General features: G+C 35.2%; 1 long non-coding RNA gene across 1 annotated transcript; it reads left to right on the top strand.

Annotated features, from left to right (window-relative positions):
* The first annotated feature begins 405 nt into the window (after positions 1–405).
* On the top strand, positions 406–19,567 carry LOC110351131 (uncharacterized). Its single transcript, XR_002398216.2, has 3 exons — positions 406–571; positions 13,908–14,047; positions 18,172–19,567. It is a non-coding gene; the product is annotated as an uncharacterized LOC110351131 (long non-coding RNA).
* The last annotated feature ends 687 nt before the right edge of the window (positions 19,568–20,254 follow it).

The following is a 20,254-nucleotide window of genomic DNA, read 5'->3' as shown; positions in this document are numbered from 1 at the left end:
AATAAACCTTTCCTCACTTTATTTGTGGGTGTTGGGTGTTTTGTCCCAGCAAACAGAAAGTAACTAAGACAATTCCTGAAGAATTATTTTTCCTGAAATAGAATTCTGGATTGATTGTTCTCTCCTTTAGCACTTCATAGATATTTTCACACTGTTATCTGCCCTCCATTGCATCTGTTACAGTTGAATAGGCCCAAAATAGTCCAGGTTCTTGTGCATGAAAAGGAAAGAACTGTCAAACATACACTTTGTAGTAAATGGTAAGTAGCTGTGTCTATTAAAGATCACTGGACTATAGCAGTAGGAACAGACACAAAGGCAAAAGGAAAAAAAGAGGAGAAAGAGGAACCCGCTGTAACTCAGGCTTCCAGGATTTAAGGGGTCAGATGCCTCTAACTCCAAGTGATGGTCACACACCTTCTACTCCAGGTGCCTCCCATTGTGGTCAGATACCTCCAACTCTAGGTGCTTCCCATTTTGGACAGACACCTCCGACTCTCGAAGACTTTCCCTGTGGTCAGATACCTGCCTTGAAGTGCCTCCCATTGTGGTCAGACACATCCAAATCCAGGTCAGTCGCACTGTGGTCAGACACTTCCAATGTAGGTGTCTCACATTTTCGTCAGACACCTCCAACTCAGGTGCCTCCCACTGTGGTAAGACACCTCCTACTCCAGGCCTCCCATTGTGGTTAAACACCTTTAATCCCGGTTCCTCCTGTGATGGTCACGCACCTTCTACTCCAGGTGCCTCCCATGGTGGTCAGACCACTTCTGAGTCCATGTGGGTCCCATTTGTGGTCAGACGTCTCCAATTCCAGGAGCCTTCCATTGTGGTTAGGCACCTCTAACTCCAGGAGCCTTCCACTGTGGTCAGGCACCTGTAACTGAAGGTGTCTCCCACTGGGGTAGGACATTTCCAGTCCAGGTGCCTCCCATAGTGGTCAGACACCTCCAACTCCAGGTGCCTCCCATTCTGTCTCTCGCAGGTGTGGATGACCAGCCACCTTGAGCATTGCCACCTCATAAGTCATGGGTAGTCATTAAGGTGGTGTTGTGTTTATAGTTGAATGAAGGGAAAGGAGTGCCTCTCTCAATTTGTATCACTATCCTATATGTGATGTGTCCTCTTCCTTGGACTGCTTACATATTACCATAATTTTTATTTCAGCAGTTTGACTGTGATGCACCTAGGTATGGTTTTCTTGATATTGATTCTGCTTGGAATTGGCAGGGCATTTTGCAGTTGTAAATGAACCTGTTTCTTTAAGCCTGAACAAAATTTTAGCGAGTCGACTCATTTTTTCGTCTTCTTTCTTCCTTTGACTCCAATTACATGTATCACAGGTATATCTGTGATATATACATATATATATATCTCTATGGTATATGTCTGATATATTCCTAGAGGTAGTTGAGTCTCTTCATTAAAGAAATTATGTAACATACATAAAAACATAATTGTATATAATAATGTATATAATAATGGAATGCCATCTGATGTTTATATATATGTATATATGTTGTATAATATTTAACTAAATTAAACATCTAATAAAAAGCCTATCATCTTGTCATAGTTAACATATTCAAAATTCTTTCTTCTAACCTGTTGAGATACTATACAGTATGCAACTGGTATCTATAGCTGCCTTACTGTGCAATAGCATATCAGAACTTCTTACTCCTCGTTCATTTTAGTACCCATAAATCAAACTTTCCCTATCCCTTCTGTCCATCTAATCTTACCAGACTCTACTGTTATTTAGTCTTAAAATCCATGAGATCAATTTGTTATATTCCACATTCAATAATTTACATTTATATTTATTATAAGTGTGTAAGGACTTTCTTCTGTCATTTTGATAAATTTCTGTTTTGAGTAAAATTTGTTCTCTTGTTAAGCTTTGTGATTGGTAGTTTTTTTGTATTGTAATAATCTTACAAATTCATTTCTATTTCTCTTTTTGTGTACACTTTACCAATGGGTTTTATATATCTATGTGTTTCCATGATGGTAGTTATGTTTCTTTTGCTTCTAGATGTAGGACGTAGTATGTTTTAAAAAGTCATTCAGGTGGTGATGAATTGCCTTAGTTTTTGTTTGTCTTTTAAAAGTCTTTATTATTCCTTCACTTCTGAAGTATAGCTTTGTTGGATATAGTGTTCTTGGTTGACAGTTATTTTCTTTCAGAACCAAGAATATGTCATTCCATTTCTTCCTGGTTGTAAGGTTTCTGCTGAGAAATCTGCTGTTTGTTAAATGGGGCTTTAAATATGGTTTCTGTTCTAATTTTTATAATTCTTTTGGTTTTGTATCTTCACATTTTGATTCTAATATATTAAGCTATAAGGCTGAGGATCTTTTCTGTTTGTCTAGCTTGCTTCCTATGGGCCAAATTTACATGGGTGTGTAAATCTTGCCCAAGATTTGAAAAATTTTATCTATTGTTTCATTGAAGAATTTTCTATGCCTTTCCTTTCTCTTCCCCTTTAGAACTCCAAAAATGTACTTGTTTAATGTGCTCCCAAAGGGCTCAGATATCTTTCCTTTATTTCTTTTCTTTTTTTTTTTTTCTGGGATATTTCAGAAGACCTGTCTACAATTTATGATATTTGTTCTTATGCAATTTAGTCTGTTGTTCAGGATTTCAACTATATTTTTGATTTATCAGTCTCTTAATTTCTAAGATTTTCGGGGTCCTTTGTAAAAGATGTCTTATCTCTTTGCTGAATTTCCCATTCATTTCATTCATTGTCTCCCCAGTTTTGTTTCACTGGCTGTGTTCTCTTTAATCTCATTGAACATCTTTACAATCATTCTTTTATATCCTTGTGCTCTCTTCGGCAGCACATATACAATCATTCTTTTATATCCTTTACCAGGGATTTCTTCAATATTGTTATCTTTGAAGCTAGTTTTTGCAGAGTTGTGTTAATTTGGATGTGTTCTTTTATCTGTACACTCCTATTTCCTCTAATCCTGCTCAGATTTGTGCAACTGGTAGATCAGTTATCTTTACCACTTTCATAGGCTGGCTTTTATAGTAAGTGTTTTTCTCCTGAAGATGTGTGTTGGGGTATCAGTTGGTATGTGATGGTGGCTTTTGTTCTCATTGGGCAGTGTAGTATAGTGTCTCTGTGGCTTCTTTATAGTTAACAACATTGAACATTTTAAATGCCATGGTGCTGGTAAAAGAACTGCTGTGTGGAGATCAGATGGGAAGAATGAGGCCTAATTGGCCTTCTTGGTGAGTACTGAGAAGAGGGCATGCAAGTGTCCTAACATTCTGCAGGGAAAAGTGAAAACACCTGAGGTTAAGTTGTTTACTTGGAGAACTACCATGGAGGATGGGAGACAGATGAATCCTGTGGAACTTTAATTGCTCTTGCCTGTGTCTGAGTGAATAAAGCCAAAGCACACCAATGATTTGGGGCTCTATGTGAAAGGGAGACATGAACACCCTAGTCCCCCAGATTTTAACTTGTTTCTGTGTCTCTTTATTTTTCTCTCTTTGTCACCCCTTGGTCAGGTTCAAGCTCAGCTTGTAAGCTGGTTTCTACACCACTGTTCTAGGGGTCACGTAGAGTTAAGGTCACTTTACCAGCCCAGGCAAGGTACACACAGCACTGTGTATACCAGTGCCCACTCTGACCACTTTAACAATGGGAGTGGTGGGAGTGGTCAGGTAATCATTTTTTCCGGTGCTCCTCAGGTTAGCAGTGCTGCTGTCAAGGGTCTGTAGCACTGGCAACTCCAACAGTGGTGAGAGTCTTAAGCCCAGTCATGGCACATGAAGCAGCAGCAGAGAGCAGAGTACCCATTCTCTGTACCTGCTCTGAGCTCTGGCAGGTTAAGCAGTTCTAGCTGGTGCTATTTTCCGGCCCTGTCAGGGCAGAAGTGGTGTGGGAGGGGGAGGAGTAGCTGTAGGAATCATGGTACACGTGACAGTGACACTCTCACAGGACATGAGGTAGAGGTGAATCTACCCCTGAAACTTGTTCTCAGCCCCACCAGTGGTGTGCACCCACATGCTGCTGCCTGCAGCAGGGAAGTCATAGCAGGGAACTCCATGGGTGCTTGTTTCACTCGTGGCATTGGCCTGAGCCCACACATGTGGCCTCCTCCCTAGATCCCAGAGGACCCACACCTGGCCTCTTAGTGCCTAAGGATGTTATTCACCAAGGTTAAATTCTGCTTACTACTTCAAAACAAATATCTGAGAGACAAGAGTAGATGGGAAGAGAAAAAAGCTATTAGGATGAACTAGCTAATTAGAAAATGCCCAGGCTATTGTTATAGGGACCGTCTCAAGGAATTTGGGCATACAAAGAATTTTTATAGAATGAAAGAAGAACGGGAAGGTTCAGTGTGAGTCATATGTTCAAGTTTGATAGCCATCTCCATCATTTAGTGACGGGGCCCGCCGTCATTAGTCGAACAGTACCTGAGAGGAGGGGTGAGGATGAAAGAAAAAACACACTTCAAAAGAAAAAGAGTCGTCCGGGCTCCTAAGACCGAGCTACGAGTTTATTTTTCTCTTCCCTTTTTATACAACCCTCGAGTTTGTTACAGGTGAATTTGGTTGTTACAGCTGAGTTTGGTTGTTACATCATGACCCTTATCCAGGGACACCTGCTTCCCTGCTTTCCAGTCCTTTGGCAATTCCCCACCCTCATGGGCCTTCCCGTTTCTCGGGGCTACAGAACGTTCATCACATTCCAGGGCAATCTCTGAAGGTAAACATCCAATTTAGGTAAGGACGCGGTTCCTCATAACATAGTCTCCATACAATGGAGGGTAAGATTCAAAATGGATTCTCCTTAGCTACCACCGCTCCCCACAATTTAGAGGATGTTTTTCTTTCTCTTTTGCTGTAATATCCTTGCAATAACAACCAGCCTTCATCTTATAGGCCATTCCTGGTAAATTTTTTATGTAAACATGTTATTTTTCTGGAAGTAAATATTACTTCACTTTTAATGAAGAACAGGATCAGCAAGTATTTGGCTGCCACTTTGAGGTTATCTGAATACCATTTGACATTCCTGATTCTTAAAAATTGAAAAAAAATTACTGATTAGGAGGTCTTTGAACCAGTGTTTCTTTTGTTGCTTTTCCTGTGATGGCTGACTCCAACAGTTCATATCTTTGTCATTAAAAGGTGCTTTTCTTTAGATGTTGCAATGCTGGGCAAAAGAGGAAGAATAAAGAATAACTTTACAAGAGGCAACTTGAGTGTAGAATAGGATAGCATAACCACAGTGGCACTGCTGTTATCACTCCTATGAGGGTAGCAGTCTCCATTCTCTGCTGTGCTGAAGCACCTGCCCCTTGCAAGGGAGGACATTGAACAGCGAGAATGCTGGGTCACAGCTGCTCTGCTGAATTCAGTTGTGTTAGCAAGGCTGCAGCTCCCTCTGCTAGTCTGGTGGAATGTTTGTAAAGTCACAAAAATGTAGATTTGTGGGAATCTTTGATTCTCAGAGGATTATAAATTCAGACGTAGCTCCCTTCTCCACATGGCAACTATCTACACAAACCTAGTTGTGGGAACTGGTGAGAGGACAATGGAAGTTCCTCATCCAAAGCAAAGGTGTGGTGCAGACACCAGGTTACCTTTCTAACTGGGCCATAAGTTTGTGGTGACTGTGAAACTTTCTGACAGGTGAGATTGCTGGTGTCTCTGTGGATGATATTTGCTGGGAATCTCCCATTCACCCTTTCTCCTGCAAAGAGAGTTTCCCTGCAGACCATAGCAACAGCTCCATAGTTGCACAGGGTTCTGTTCCTCTTTGATGCCAGCTCTCTAGGTCTCCAAGTCTTACAATATTTCAGTCTCTCCCTACTGAGTCCTTGGTTTCTCCCACAGTCACTGATCTCAAAATCAGCTATTCATCTGGTGCTTCAGTTCATTTTTGTGGAAGATGAGGATAATGCTGGAATCCTCCAGATTTTTTCATTTTAATTTTTTTCTCTCTCTGTTTTACAGATTTGATGATATCTACTAATTTATGTTCAAGTTGAAGAACTCAGTCCTAAGATAATGTATTTTTTAATTATAGATGTTCATTTAAGGTCATACATGTGACTTTAATTCTATCTGCCTGTCTATTAATCTGTCTACCTATATAACCATTTTTTTAGTGATGGGATTAAATCAGCACCTTATGCATGCTAGGCAAGTACTCTACTACTGTGCTATATCCCTAAGCCTGAATTATAATTTCCATTTCACTGCTATGACTTTTCTATCTTTTTCATTAATTATTACTATATTTTCTTTTACTTCAGTTGACATAATTATAAATAGCTAGGTTAAAGTCCTCGTCTTTTTTTTTCTAATATTGTGGTCATCTTTAGGTATATTTCAATTGATTTTCCTTTTATCAAAATTTAGTCATGGGTTCCTATTTCTTTGTATGTTTAGTCTTTTGGATTTTATACTGGACATTTTAAATTCTATATTGTGGAAATTCTGAATTCTTTTGTAATTTATTTGAGGGTTATTTTATTTTTATTCATTATTTTATTTATTTTAAGCATGTGCACACAAGAATGTTAGACAAAAACTGTCCTGGAAGAACTTCCTCAGTCAGATAAAGGAATTCTAGAGAAAACCTCTCCTTACACTCTGAGAGGGAGAAAGCAGGAAAATAACATGGAGAGGAGGAAGGTCAGAGAAACTTTAAGGCTGCTTCTTTAGTTCAAAGCACTAAATACTTCATGGGCCACTCATTAAGGCATAATTTTTCTTAGCCACAATGATACTTTGATTTCAAAATTTTTTAGGCAATGTATTGGTCAGCTTTCCTATTGCTGGGATAAAATGCCTGACATACACAGTATAAAGGAGGAAATGGCTTATTTGGTTTACATCCAGTCCATGCTGGCCTGGTTCTTTAGCTGTGAGTCTGAGGTGAGGCAGAATACCAATGAGGATGGGTGTGCCATAGCAAAGTTGCTCACTTCAAGGAGGCTGGGAACCAGAGTGTAGGGAGAAAATGCCAGAGAGGCAGGGTCCAGGAACCAGTGGTACTACCCAGGGTCATGGCCCTGTGATCCACCCAGGTTCAACCGGAAGTGTGCTTTACTAATCTTCCAGGCACCACTCAAGCCAATCAAATTTCTAGTCAAGATTTATTGTCACAGGCAGGAAGAAGAATCCCATACTTCTCTCCTAAGAAGTTCTAAACTTCTTGCCTAACCAGGAAGCATACAAAGAATCAGGGAAGTAAAACCAATGCAGAAATTTATCTTTTGCTGTTATAATGAGATTCTCACAGTAATGTGGCTTTTTACTGTGTATATGAGATTAACTGGCAGCCAAATATATGAACATTGCCAACTAGCTAAAATTCCACCTTAAATTATTTAGAGTGAACAAAGTGAAAAATATAAATATCCTACCAGTAATTATGTTTCATAAAATTATTTAAAAAGTAAACATAACACTAGTAGCATATTCATTGTTTTTTCCCTCTACTAGAGCCTGATGACCTTTTGATTGTGTGGATACTTGTCTAGTAAAGGCAACATAATTCCTAGTCACAGAAATTGATTGTGATGAATCAGAGTCAGCTAGCAAATTCAGAGCTTAAACTGACATAGGTCCCTGCTCACTCTTTTGTCTGTTTGACCATGAAATTGGAATTGGTTGACTCTTCCAGCTGTAAGTATTGTCACATATGTTATCATTTGTTTTTGTTAAAACTGTGGAACCATTAAAATCTTACATTTAGATTTCAGTTCAAGGAACTATTTCTCTTAGGGTATCCCTATTAGCAGTAAAATAACAATTACATTGAAGGAAAGTTGAGGAAACTCTGTTTTCATTAGGTTCATTCACATTTTCCATTATGATAAAAATGATTTTTGGAAAAACATACAAATAATAGAATCTTAACCTATTTTGTGATACAATGCACTTTGTAGCCCAATTAAACCATTGCATTAAGCTAATGATAGTCCTAAACATTCATATTTTGATTGGAGTATATTGTGTGTTTCAAAGTAATAAAGTAGAGATTTTGCTGAACAGCAGCAAAGCAATTATAAATCAAATTTGATAATATAATTTTGAATTTAATTTACTATTTCCCTGTTCTTAGAAAAGTTCACTGCTAGCTGTTGCCTTAATAGAACAAAAGAGAAATAAATATGTGTGGTGGAAGATACAGACTTCCTCTCAGAAGAATTTGAAAACTTGAGGTTTAGGGGTCAGGACTCATAGGAAGTGTGGGTCAGGAATAGGAGTGCAGAGAGGCATCAACTGCAAGTTTGAATGCACAAAAGTTGATGCCAGCCATTCCTTCTCTCTCCCATGCATGAATAGCATGAGCAACATTTATGTCTACTGAACAAGATACTGAAAATTTTTCCTCTAATGAAAATAAGCCAGAAAGAAAATACCTGGTTATTCTGACAAGCTGGAATCCACAACTAAAGCTATTTAACTTCCTTCTACTCATTTCAAAGTAAAGGTGACTACTCAGGAAACTAATACAAGTTATACAAAGTTTAAAGTCAACTTCAATTTGTTCACATCTAAATATGAATGGATAACTCAAGATTATAAAGTAATGCTTGACAAAGCTTTTTCAAGTAATACACTTAAAAAGTATTCACATAAAAAGAGAACTATCAAACAGATGGAATTGCTCTGATATAAATAGAGAATACAGAGAAAATTGTTTAAAAGTATTATGGTTGGATAGATATGTAAAGATGTTAAATATAAATTTATTTTAAAAAATTAAAATGTGACCAACAAAAAAGTAGTAGTGAAGTAATGGGAATTTTAAAAGTTAAAAAATTTTAATGAGATGTCATTATCACTTTTAAAGCTATAAGGTAGTGGAAAACACAGAGAGTTGCGATGCAAAAACTGAAATCCATGAATCTTAGACCTAAACAATATGTTATGAACCTATGAATATAAAAAGGAATAATTTCTAGAGATGTAGGATTTTAAGGGTTATATCCCACCTATCTCATCTGAAGGAAGAAATCATCAAATTTAACAGAATAACAAAATAGAAAAGACCCCCCTCCATTAGAAAAAGCTTAAAAAAAAATGATGATGAACTACTTAAGTGGATACAAAGCATGGGTTATTGATAATTGAATGATACAAAAATAAAGTCTTAGATAAAAAGGACCTTCTACACAAAAACTTTTATTAATTTCTACATTATCTTATTTATTCTGGAGTAGAAGTTGGGAGGAAAGAATGGGCATGAATGTGTTTCCAAAGGATGTTGGGAAAATGAGAAATATGGGAGAGAAAAGATAAAGGTATTTTATTAGTCATATTTGGATGGGAAGGATCAAAAGAAGAAATAAAGTATCTTGTGAGAAAAAGTGTCTTAGTTGGAGTAATAATTGAGTCATAAGAATCTGTTAGAGCAGGACAATAAAAGGTGTACAAAGTGTTATTGTTCTAGCTTATTAGAGAGCCTCCAACTAAGTGCCCTCTACTATTTATGTAAACGAACTAGTTTGCCTTCTTTCTCTTTTAAAATGGCATACAGTGCAGTCCCGGTCCAGGGCTTCACGGGTGACACACATGGTATCACCAGGACCTATGTTTCATGCATCACTCTGCTCTGCTGTCTGTACAGTGTAAACACTTATAAGATTGCCTCACATTCCAGAGCTCAGGTGTCTCATCTGTGCTTTAAGCAGGAAGCCATGGAAGTGTAGAAAGACAAAGAACATTATATACAAGCAGCTACACCAGCTCCTTTCAGTAGCACTCCTAAGATCCACAACTGCCTCTTCTTGCTTATCATGCACCATCCTTAGCTGCAAGGGAGTCTGGGAATTTTGAAACAAATCTGATTTTCCTGTTAAGGTAAAAAAAGTAAGGTGAATATAATAGTAGCTATCTAGCATTCTGCCATTTAAGACAGTAATTAATGTATGTAAAAATACACTTGAACTTGTATATCTTTTAAAGTACTATGATTTGAATGAAAATGCACAATTGAATTTGTAAAATAATAAGAGGAAAACAAAAATTAGGAAAAAAGAAACTAACAAAATTAGGAAAAAAGAAAAGGGGAAAAATGTACAATAAAATAAATATAAAATAAATGGGAATATTATAACATATAGTTCTTGTAGGAAACATAATCATACCACATTTTCTCATTAAAAGACATATACCAGATTGAGTTAAAAGAAATAAAATCTAACATTGTGGTTTCTATATGAAACTCATTTGAACTGGTGACTATGAAGATTAAAATATAGGATCACATAAAGACACAAAGAAAATTCCAATAAAAAGGGAGAATGATTAATATTCATAGAAGGCATAATTTAATTAAAAGCAATAAATAAAATTAAGATAACACATGGAGAGGGTAATATTTATAAATATATACATAGAGCTATCTATGTCTGTACAGATACCACATACAAAATTTTTCATAAACTTATGTATAACAACCAACAAAGTAATTATCCACATAATAGTTTAGATCTTCTAGAGTACCATCAGTAGCATTGTTCTAGTAAATAACTTATTTTCCAGCATTTCTTTTAGATATAAGCAGAAATATCCAGATGAGTTTCACTAAAAATTCCTTGAAGTAGGCCAAATCATTCTGAACACAGTTCCTTTATCCTTTTGCTCAAGTAAAATGTGGGTGAGACATCTCGAACACCAGCAGTTGTCTTATGAAAATGAGGTGACTGAGGAGTGACCCTGAGGGTTACAGTACAGCTATGACAATGTGATTCTGGGAATGAAAGCTATATGCCCAAGATTAAAGAATAGAAAGATGGACATCACCAAATTTCCCAGTGATGCATAGAATTTCTATGCCTGTCTCAGATTGCAGGTTTACTAGAAAAATGAATCCCTATCTTGTCAAGACTTATTTTAACTCTTTAGCAATAGAAGCTCAAGAGAATTTAACTAGTGCACAGAAACTTTAATAATACAACTGTAATAGATTTTTAAACTCTCTCAAATATGAAAAACAATTACTTATTTATCTTTATATAATTAAATTTTAGCTGAATATATATATATAATATATAGCCATGAAACAATTAATGTGTATTTCTTACCAATGAACAAAGCTTGAACAGCAGATAGATATTTTGCTTTTAAATTGTACTCAAATTATGAAATGTACTTGACATTGTGTAATTTATAAATATATGTATATGCTGTGTGACCTAAATAAAGGTCACATAAGGGACTTTTTGTTTTAATTTACATTTGCAGGATACTAGATATTGTTTGTTTGCTAGTAAAAGTGTTGCTAAATCCTTGGTCTCTGTCTGGTACTGAATTTAAGTTGTAGGATGTAATATCTTTCAAATGGCAGAATAAATATTTCCAATAAAACACAGTATCCTCCCAAATCAAATCTCAAACTCTTAGTGTTAGTGGTAGAGCAAATTCTCTTGGGTTTCAATAATGGTAACAATGTCAGAGAGGTTCTGTGTGGCCCATTTAAAGACCATTATATTACATTATTTTAGGTAAAGGATATATGCAAAAATGGTAATATATAAGTGAGTTTTAGCAGTCATGATCTTTGGTGAACTACACAGAAGATACATTTTTTTCCCTTGTCCTTTTGGTTATTCTTTTAAATTTGATTTTCATATAGATTTGTGTTCCATTATATTCTAAATATAATGCAATTCCAAAGATGTCTAGTGGCTTATAACCAGGCATACATTAAAAGATGGGAAGCAGTGTGAATGTACATATTCATAATAGCTGTCTAATATTTTCCCCTCAGTAGACTAAGTCATACTGTATATTTCCACCCAACTGAAATATTATAAATCACTTTTTAATATCTTTTTATCTGAGCAAGAAAAAATCATTTGTATGACAGACATGTAAATTTAACTTAAAACTACAAAACCTAGTTTGAGGCTTGATACTGTGGCCATAAATCATATGCAATAACATTGTAAATGAGATAACTGTAACATTATATTCTCTGGGCAAGGTTAATAGATTCAGTTCAAGTCTAGCAAGAAATTGTAGCTGACATTTTCCCATTTCTTTCAGAAAAGGCTTTATAAATCCTCAACTTCTAAATTGGACTGGATTAGGTCCCAGTGGAGAAAATCCTAGATTTAGTGTTTTTAATTTCCTAAGTTACTGAGTAGGAACCAACTTTATAACTGTAGTCAAATATGGCTTGAGGACTTTAACAGTTAGGTTATTTTTGTTTTTGCCATCTGATTTCAATAATAAAGCTAATCACACTAACAATAACAAAGGAAAATGATGGTAAAAGTAAGAGTAGTCTAGACTTTTGAGAAGCCAGTGAATTTGGTTAATTTAGATTTAACATTGGAAAGAAATACAAATGCACCTTTTCTTGGGTGGCTAAACAAAACAAAGCAGGTCTACTACTTCTCTTTCAACTCTCAGCTCTTTACCCTAGTAACAGAATATTTACATTCTGCTGTGTCCTGTTTCTTGCTGCTATCAAGCTGTCCTCTGAAAATTCGCTCAGTGGGTGACCCTAATCTCTACTGTGCCATGATGTCCCAAGGCCTGGAAAGCTCTGCTCCTGAATATATCCTGTGTAAGAACTTTCCAGGTGACACATTGACATGGAGCACTGGCTTACAAGACCTTTAAGACCCTGAGTAGGTAGAAACTGAAGGATCAGCAAGGTGAGGAGATTGTTGTGCAGAATCCCCCACCATTTTCTACACTTTCTATCTGTCAGGGCCCTGACTTAATCTCAGATCTTCAGATACCAAGATTACTTAGATGGCTTCATACTTACCAAGTTCCTGAGGTTTTCCTGTGCATTCACATCACATCATTCCTCTTGGAATTCCATTCTATTATCTCAATCTGCTCTTCTAATCCTATACAAGCATCTCTGTCTTTCAAGGATGAGATGCACACTTTCCTGACAATCTTTTCAGGCCTTCCCACAATAAGCCAATTTATCTGAACATTTGCCCTCCTTCTCTTCTTTAGGTACAGGGAAATTCACTCTAGTGCTTAGTTTGGATGCTCACAAAATTCAAGTGAAATAACACATTATGCTATATGGAGTCTATCTGGTTAACACATGGCTCAAAGATCAGATGAAAATTCACCTGATCCTTGAAATTTGACATGGCAAATTTAGTCTACATTGACTTTCTCTTTTTTGAGTTTCCTGTAGACTTAAAATAATGCTAGTATCACATTTAATTTCCTTTAGGTTGCATTATGGTCATTCCTTGAGTATTACCATGATCTCCTCAACTAGACTATAAATTTTTTTAGGTCAAGGATCATACCTTTTTGTATTTTTTGTATTCCTTACAGGTTCATTAAAGTTCACAATGAACAAACAGTAACTGACAGTTAAACTTGAGTTAATGTTTTAGCAGGTTTAAGTCCTTTTCTTAAAGGCTTAGCTGTTCTAGACATATTTCAACTAGACTTTCTTTTCTCCATTGTCTGTTTGTAACCAGGTTGTGTGTTAATATAATAAATCTTTCCATTTTTATTTAATCATTTGATCAAATTACTGTTAAAATTGATGAAGAATTATTATATTGTCCTTTTAGGGTGATTTGGGAATCAAAAAGGTGCTATCCTTGAACATCTTTGCTTCCTTAACAAGCAATAACATGTATCTAAGATGTACCTTCAGCTCTGTGCTTCAGGAACTGGATATTATCTAGAGCTTTTGTGCTGCTTGTAGTACTATATTCTCTCTCTGCCTCTCTCTCTCTCCCTCTCTCTCTCTGTCTCTCTCTATTAACCCAGATACTGCTTGGTTAAAATCCACACAGGTCCTAAAGAGTGGAGATTATTTAGCCATAATTTTACTTTAGCAGTGCAAACAGAACATATAATGAATGTATTTAATGTTGAAATCTCTGATGCAAAGATTCTTTTGTATTTTAATTAGATGCAACATAGTACCCCCAGGCTTACGGCACTTACTTTCGTAAAAAGACTGGCCAAGAATGAAGAATGATATTGACATCTGCCTTATGGAATAAAGTATTACCATCTATCTTTCAAATATCAGTCTCATAAAGTAAGGAGGTTAGTGTTTGATAATACAAATTATACCTCATAATTGAAAATTATAACTGTTTTTAGGATTATGATTTTAAAATCTTTATCATAGACATAATAACTTGTCAAAACAAACTTATATGATTGGCAGAAACACCTACTAGCCTCTGTCCCAAAATTTCATTATTTATTAAAACAAATTTGATGAAAAGATAGCTTTCTATAAGTTCTTTGGTGACAGTATCTGTTTAGCATCAAGTAAATGGTTCATAACTTTAAAAGCTTCAGTTACTAGTTTGCACTATAGTTTTAAAGAAATTACCAATAGATTAATATATTGAATTATTTTGTCTATTTTGTTATTTTGTTTATATTTTGTTCATAATATTGTTCATTGTCAATTGTTTATTTTGGTGTTATTAATATTAATATTAATTGAATCCCTCCATAAATACCTTGGAATTTCTTTAAAAAATAACTGGTCTAGAGACTTTGTGGGTTACAAAGAAATGTAAAAAAAAAAATCCTGTGTATGAAGTCTGATTAAACTATAGAGTGGGTGTTTAAATTTTAAAAAGTGCTTATAATAAGAAATGTATTGTTATTAATCCCCCTGAAAGTGCTCCCCCTTGTTTTGAACACACTTATCTCATCATTCTTGCCACATCCTAAAGCAGTTCTGAAAGTCCTCTTTCATGAGTATCTTTAGTTGTGCTCTTATAGCTACTTCAACATCCTGAATCCATTCAAAACTGTTTACCTTTCATGGTCATTTTGACTTTGGGGAAGAGCCAGAGATTGTATGCCATATCTAGTGAATAAGTTGGATTAGAACTCACTGTTTTTACCAGCCCACTTTTCCATTTGATAGCACTCGGCAACAGCATTCACTGTCTCTCTGATCACATCTCATAAAGACACTCATTAAACAATACTCCCAGAACAGCTTCAGAAAGTAAAGAATCAAAATGTGCTATGTACACATACCAACTAACTGCAATGAATGTAATCTTTAGGTATAACAACGTGTACTAACAAAAAATATATTTAGAAATTGAGATAAAATTTAAATAAAATAAAATTACCCATAAAAACAGAAACTAGCAGGAATGATGGGACAAGTGTGTTCAAAATGAGGGAGTTAATGGCAATATGTCTTTTACTATAATAATTATTTTTAATTTAAATATTCACCATATAGTTTGATTGCACACATATATCTATATGTATATAATATAGATGCACACATAAAATTATAATGAGATTAAAATGTACTTCCATGAGACAATGCAGTTAATTGATTAAATGAACAATATAAGTAAACATTGTAAGTGGAGGGGATATTATCATTGAGTAGTGGTTGAGCCAAGTGTGGTGGCACAAGCTTGTGATCCCAAGCTTGGGAGGCTGAGGCAGGAGGATCACTGTGACTTCAAGGACAGTCTGAGCTACATAGTGAGACCCTGTCTAAAAAAAAAAAAAAAAGCCGAGTAGGGGTTGTCAGAAAAAGAAATTTCCAATGAAAGCTCTATACACTGTGCCCTTGAGATTCATTGTTTTAACATTTTAAGCTTCTATTCTACTCTTTTCATAACATTCCCCAAAGGCCCACTTTATATGGATTTATACTTTTGCTGAGAGAAGATCCTACAGTGTATAGCATTTGAAGTTGATGGAGAGTAAGAACAGCTGAAGAAACTCTACAATCTGTCTTCTTTTCAGCTTAGCTTTCTTATTATCCACCATGGTATTCATCAATTTGGAAATGAAGATGTTGGATGGATCATTATTCTTGAATAGCAAGTTTTCTTCACTGAGTGTTCCATAGCTGCTGAGTTTTACACAATATTATAACCCTTCAATTGCAGTGAATGGCACATTGAAAGTCCTCAATATGACCTTGAATGTTTATGTGGATGAGGGACAGATCCATATGCTTTCAGTATGGCAGTGATAAATGGTTCATGTATTAATTAAAAGGAAGGTAAATTTGAAAAATCTCTTGGGTCATGATGGAGAGGACACTGAATCTTAAGTCAAGCCCTCATATTGTAGATGATTTTTAAAAGTGCACTGCCCATACTAAAAATTATCATGAGACAAGAACCTGTATTATTTTATAACCAAATATACAGTACATGGGAATATTTAATAATGGGAAATTAGTATTATATATGAATCCCTTAAAAGTGTACAGACTCTTTACATGACAATATGGAGGCCAAGAGAGACATTGTAGCAAGGATATGAAAGGGTAATGTTATGAATTATTTTGCTAATTATTTTACTAAGTAGCCAAAATAAATAAAAATAATATTTAGATATTTTTGATAAATCAAATACTATAGCTTATACTCATAAAATATTTATCCTTTCTCCTAAGTTGTTTTTGTTTAATATTGTGATTTTTAGTTCTTTTTATATATGTTTACATCTATCGATAAGTAATGATATCTATGGGATTATGCTATTAAAATGAGTGTTTCACTTTTTACCCTCTATTTACACATGCTAATTTATTTTTCCATAGTTCAGTTCTATATTTCAAATAAATCTCTAAAATTTTATTGGATTACTTACTACTATTAGCACACTTATTTTTCTATCACCTTCTCTTTATCCCTTTCAACATTAACAAGGTTGAAAATTAATTTTTGCCCTTTAAACAGAAATTCACCTCCTATTGAGTACAATAAACAAACAAAATCTTGAAAAGCAATATGTAGAGTTTAAGTTATTATCAAGAAAACATTTACCATGATCCACTTAAATATGTGCTACTATTGCTATTTTATCTATAATTTCAGAGTCCTGAATTTAAGGCCATTGGAAAAAGTAGTTCCTCATATCCAATTAATTTTGTATTATCTTTCTATACACTATTGCTCCAAATCATGTTACATTTTCAGTTTTTCTATTTAAATAACCTTTCTTGAATTTTTTTAGCTTTCAATGATGCTTTTTATTTTCACTTAGGAAATTGACATTTCTGTCATCAGATAACTAAGCTTATATACTATATTTCCTTATTATCTAGATTATTCAGTCTATCTCATTCTTTGAAATGAGAAGTCTCAGAACTTCTGGATTTCTACTTCCAATTTAAATTGATTGCTTTGCTTTACAGTTCTCAACTTGCATTTTCTAAGCTTTTTGATTCTCTATGGTGTATGTACAATTTTGAGGTTCAACAAATTCAGGCTGAGATCCACCATTATTATTATCTTTTTGAGTCCTGTTATTTTCTTTTACCTACTGTTTATATCTTCATATTTAAAGTGAGTTTCTTATAGGCAACAAAAGGATGTATCTTGGTGTTTTATGCTGATAATGTCTTTTTATTTGATAAGTGTACATCATTTACATTTAATGAAATTATTGATATAGTTGTGTTTAAATCTACTATCTCATTTTTTAATCTTTTTCTGATTTTTTTTAGTTTTGGACTAAGTGTATTTTAGTATTTCATTTTTTCTTTCTATTGGTTTATTAGCTGTACATTTTTGTGTATGTCTGATTGCCTTAAAATTTTATATTTTTAATCACAGTATAACCCCAGGAAAATTACACCAGTTCACAAATACACACAATCCTGTCAATAATTGGCTTTCACTTCTCTTCGGCCTTGTGTGCTGCTGTTGTCATTCATTTGGCTTTCATATGTTCTAAACTCAACACTACAATACACTGCTATTAGTTTTTCTTTCAATAGTTAATCATCTTTAAAATATGTCAGAAAACAAAAATAAACATTTTGTAATTACTCAGAGTTACATTTCACTCATACTTTGGAGCAGATACAGGTTTTCATACTGTATTGTTTTCCTTCTGTCTGAAGGATGCTCTTTAACAAATTCACAGCATTCCTTTTTACAGGTATGTTGTTAAAATACTGTAATCTGTATGTCCTGATTTTAAAAACTATATTTTTGGTTGGTAGAATAGTCTAGGTTGATTATATTTTCCTATGAGTAGTTTAGGAAAATCCAGTCTTCTGGCTCACATCATTGCTGGCTACATGTCAGCTATCATTCTTTTCTTCTGTGTGTATATCTCTTCCTGCTCACACATGTCCCTCCCTTCTTGATGTGAATTTAAGATTTATTCTTCATAATTGGCTTTAACCATTTGATTATAATGTTCTTTGTCAGACACCGGCCTGAGCGGCACAGGCTCGGAGACGGCGTGACTACACCAAGTATATAACCAGTTTTCATGAAAGCCAACAGAGAAACAAAGCACCTTTTGGTGGGTGGCCTTAGCCAAGCTATTTCTAAGATGGACCTACAAAATCAGTTCAGCAGATTTGGAGAAGTTTCTGATGTGGAGATCATCACATGAAAAGATGACCAAGGAAATGCACAGAAAGTCTTTGCATATGTTAACATTAGAGTAGCAGAAGCAGACCTAAAAAAATAATAATAATAATGTTCTTTGTCATTACTTTTTTCCTCTTTTTCATGTTACTGCATTTGGTGTTTCATTTCCTGGATCTGTAGATTTATTATTTTCAGCAAGTTTGGAAAATTTCCAATTGTTAATTTTGTATTGAACATATTTCAGACTCTGATATTATCTTAAAGCCTGTTAAATCTTATTTTTAATTTTCTTTTCTGTGTGTTTTATTTGATATGGCATCTAATACTATATTATAAGATTTCTAGTCTTTTCTTCTGCAGTGACTAATCTACTGTTAACCCTGTCCAGTTCACATCTTATGTAATTGTTACTAATTTTCCGGTTCACTTCTGGTCATGTTCTTGCTTTTCTATATGTCTTAGTAACTTGTCTCTCATTGCTGACACAAAATACCCGACATCCAAAGTTAAAGAGGAAAAGGTTTATTTAGCTCACAGTTCTTAGATATTTCAGTCCACAGTCAGCTGGCTCCAAGGCAGGGGGGCACATGGCAAAGGAGCAACAGTTCATGGTAACGAAAGACAGCAAAAGCAACAAGGGGCTAGACAAGCCTCTTTCTGTCCCTTATATTGTATCCAGCCTACTGGGATTAGGGTGATGCCAAACCAATCAATGTACTGGTTTAGTAATCACACACCCTTAATCCCAGCATCACACACTCCAGATTTAGCCACTTATGACCACATGAGGCTTTGGGGGGACGTCTAGACCCAAGACACTACATATATTAAACATAGGGAATATATTTATAAAAGTTTTTTGAAATCTATTTTTCCTAATTCCATTATCACTATCATTTCTGGATCTACTTTTTTAAAATTGATTTTTTTCTCCTCATTATCGGTTGTGTCTTCATGGTTGTTTTGCATGCCTTATAATTGCTTATTCTAAGATTAGTAACAATATCTAGGTTGGGGAAAGGAAAGAAGGGGATGGAATTAATATGAGAAAAGGAAAAAAATGGAAACAAAGTCTTTGTAAATAGGGAGGGGTGGAGGGATTGAAGAGAGGGCAGGGGAATGGGGAAAAAATAAGACCCAAGACACATTACATAAAAGTACAAATTTCCAATGATGAATGTCATTATATTGTATACCTAAAATGTACCAATGAAATTAATTAAATAAACAATATCTAAATCTCACCATTGGTTTAAGAAGTAAGTGAAATAATATCACAAAATTGAAAATTGCTTTTTGTTACACTTCTATAGGTTTATATTTCTCTCTGTACATTTTATTTCCTCTTTTTGCAAAACAATTTTTATCATAATGTTTAAAGCTCATTTCTCCATTTATGTTTATCTTGGTTACTTTTCCTATTGCTGAGTCAAAATACCTGACACCTAAAGTTAAATAGGGAAAGATTTATTTGGCTCACAGTTTGTAAAGGTTTCAGTTCATAGTTGTCTGGCTCCAAGGCAGGGTGACATGGCAGGCAGGCATCATAGTGGAGAAACAGTTTATGGCAGGCAGAAGGCAACAAAGCAGCAAAGTAGTAAAGATGCAGAAAACAAGGACAGCAGAACTCTTTTTGTCCCTTGCATTCTATCCAGGTTACAGCCCCTAGGGCAGGCAGCACCCAGGGTGGGCCCTCCCATACTCCACACCCAGAACTATGCCAAACCAGTCAGCAGACTAGGCTAGTAATCACACACCCTTGATACCAGCATCACATACTTAATCCCAGGATCACACGCTGTGATCCAGCCACCTCTGAAAAGCCCCACCTGTGACCACATGAGACTTTTGGGGGACATCTAGACACAGCCATAACAATATTCTAAGTGTTTCTTCAGATACATTTTAACACTTA

Source organism: Heterocephalus glaber, unplaced genomic scaffold (genome assembly GCF_053883595.1).
Source record: "Heterocephalus glaber isolate CG9 unplaced genomic scaffold, H.glaber_assembly_v1.0 deba00001463, whole genome shotgun sequence".
NCBI lineage: Eukaryota > Metazoa > Chordata > Mammalia > Rodentia > Bathyergidae > Heterocephalus > Heterocephalus glaber.
This window is presented reverse-complemented; position numbering and strand designations above follow the sequence as displayed.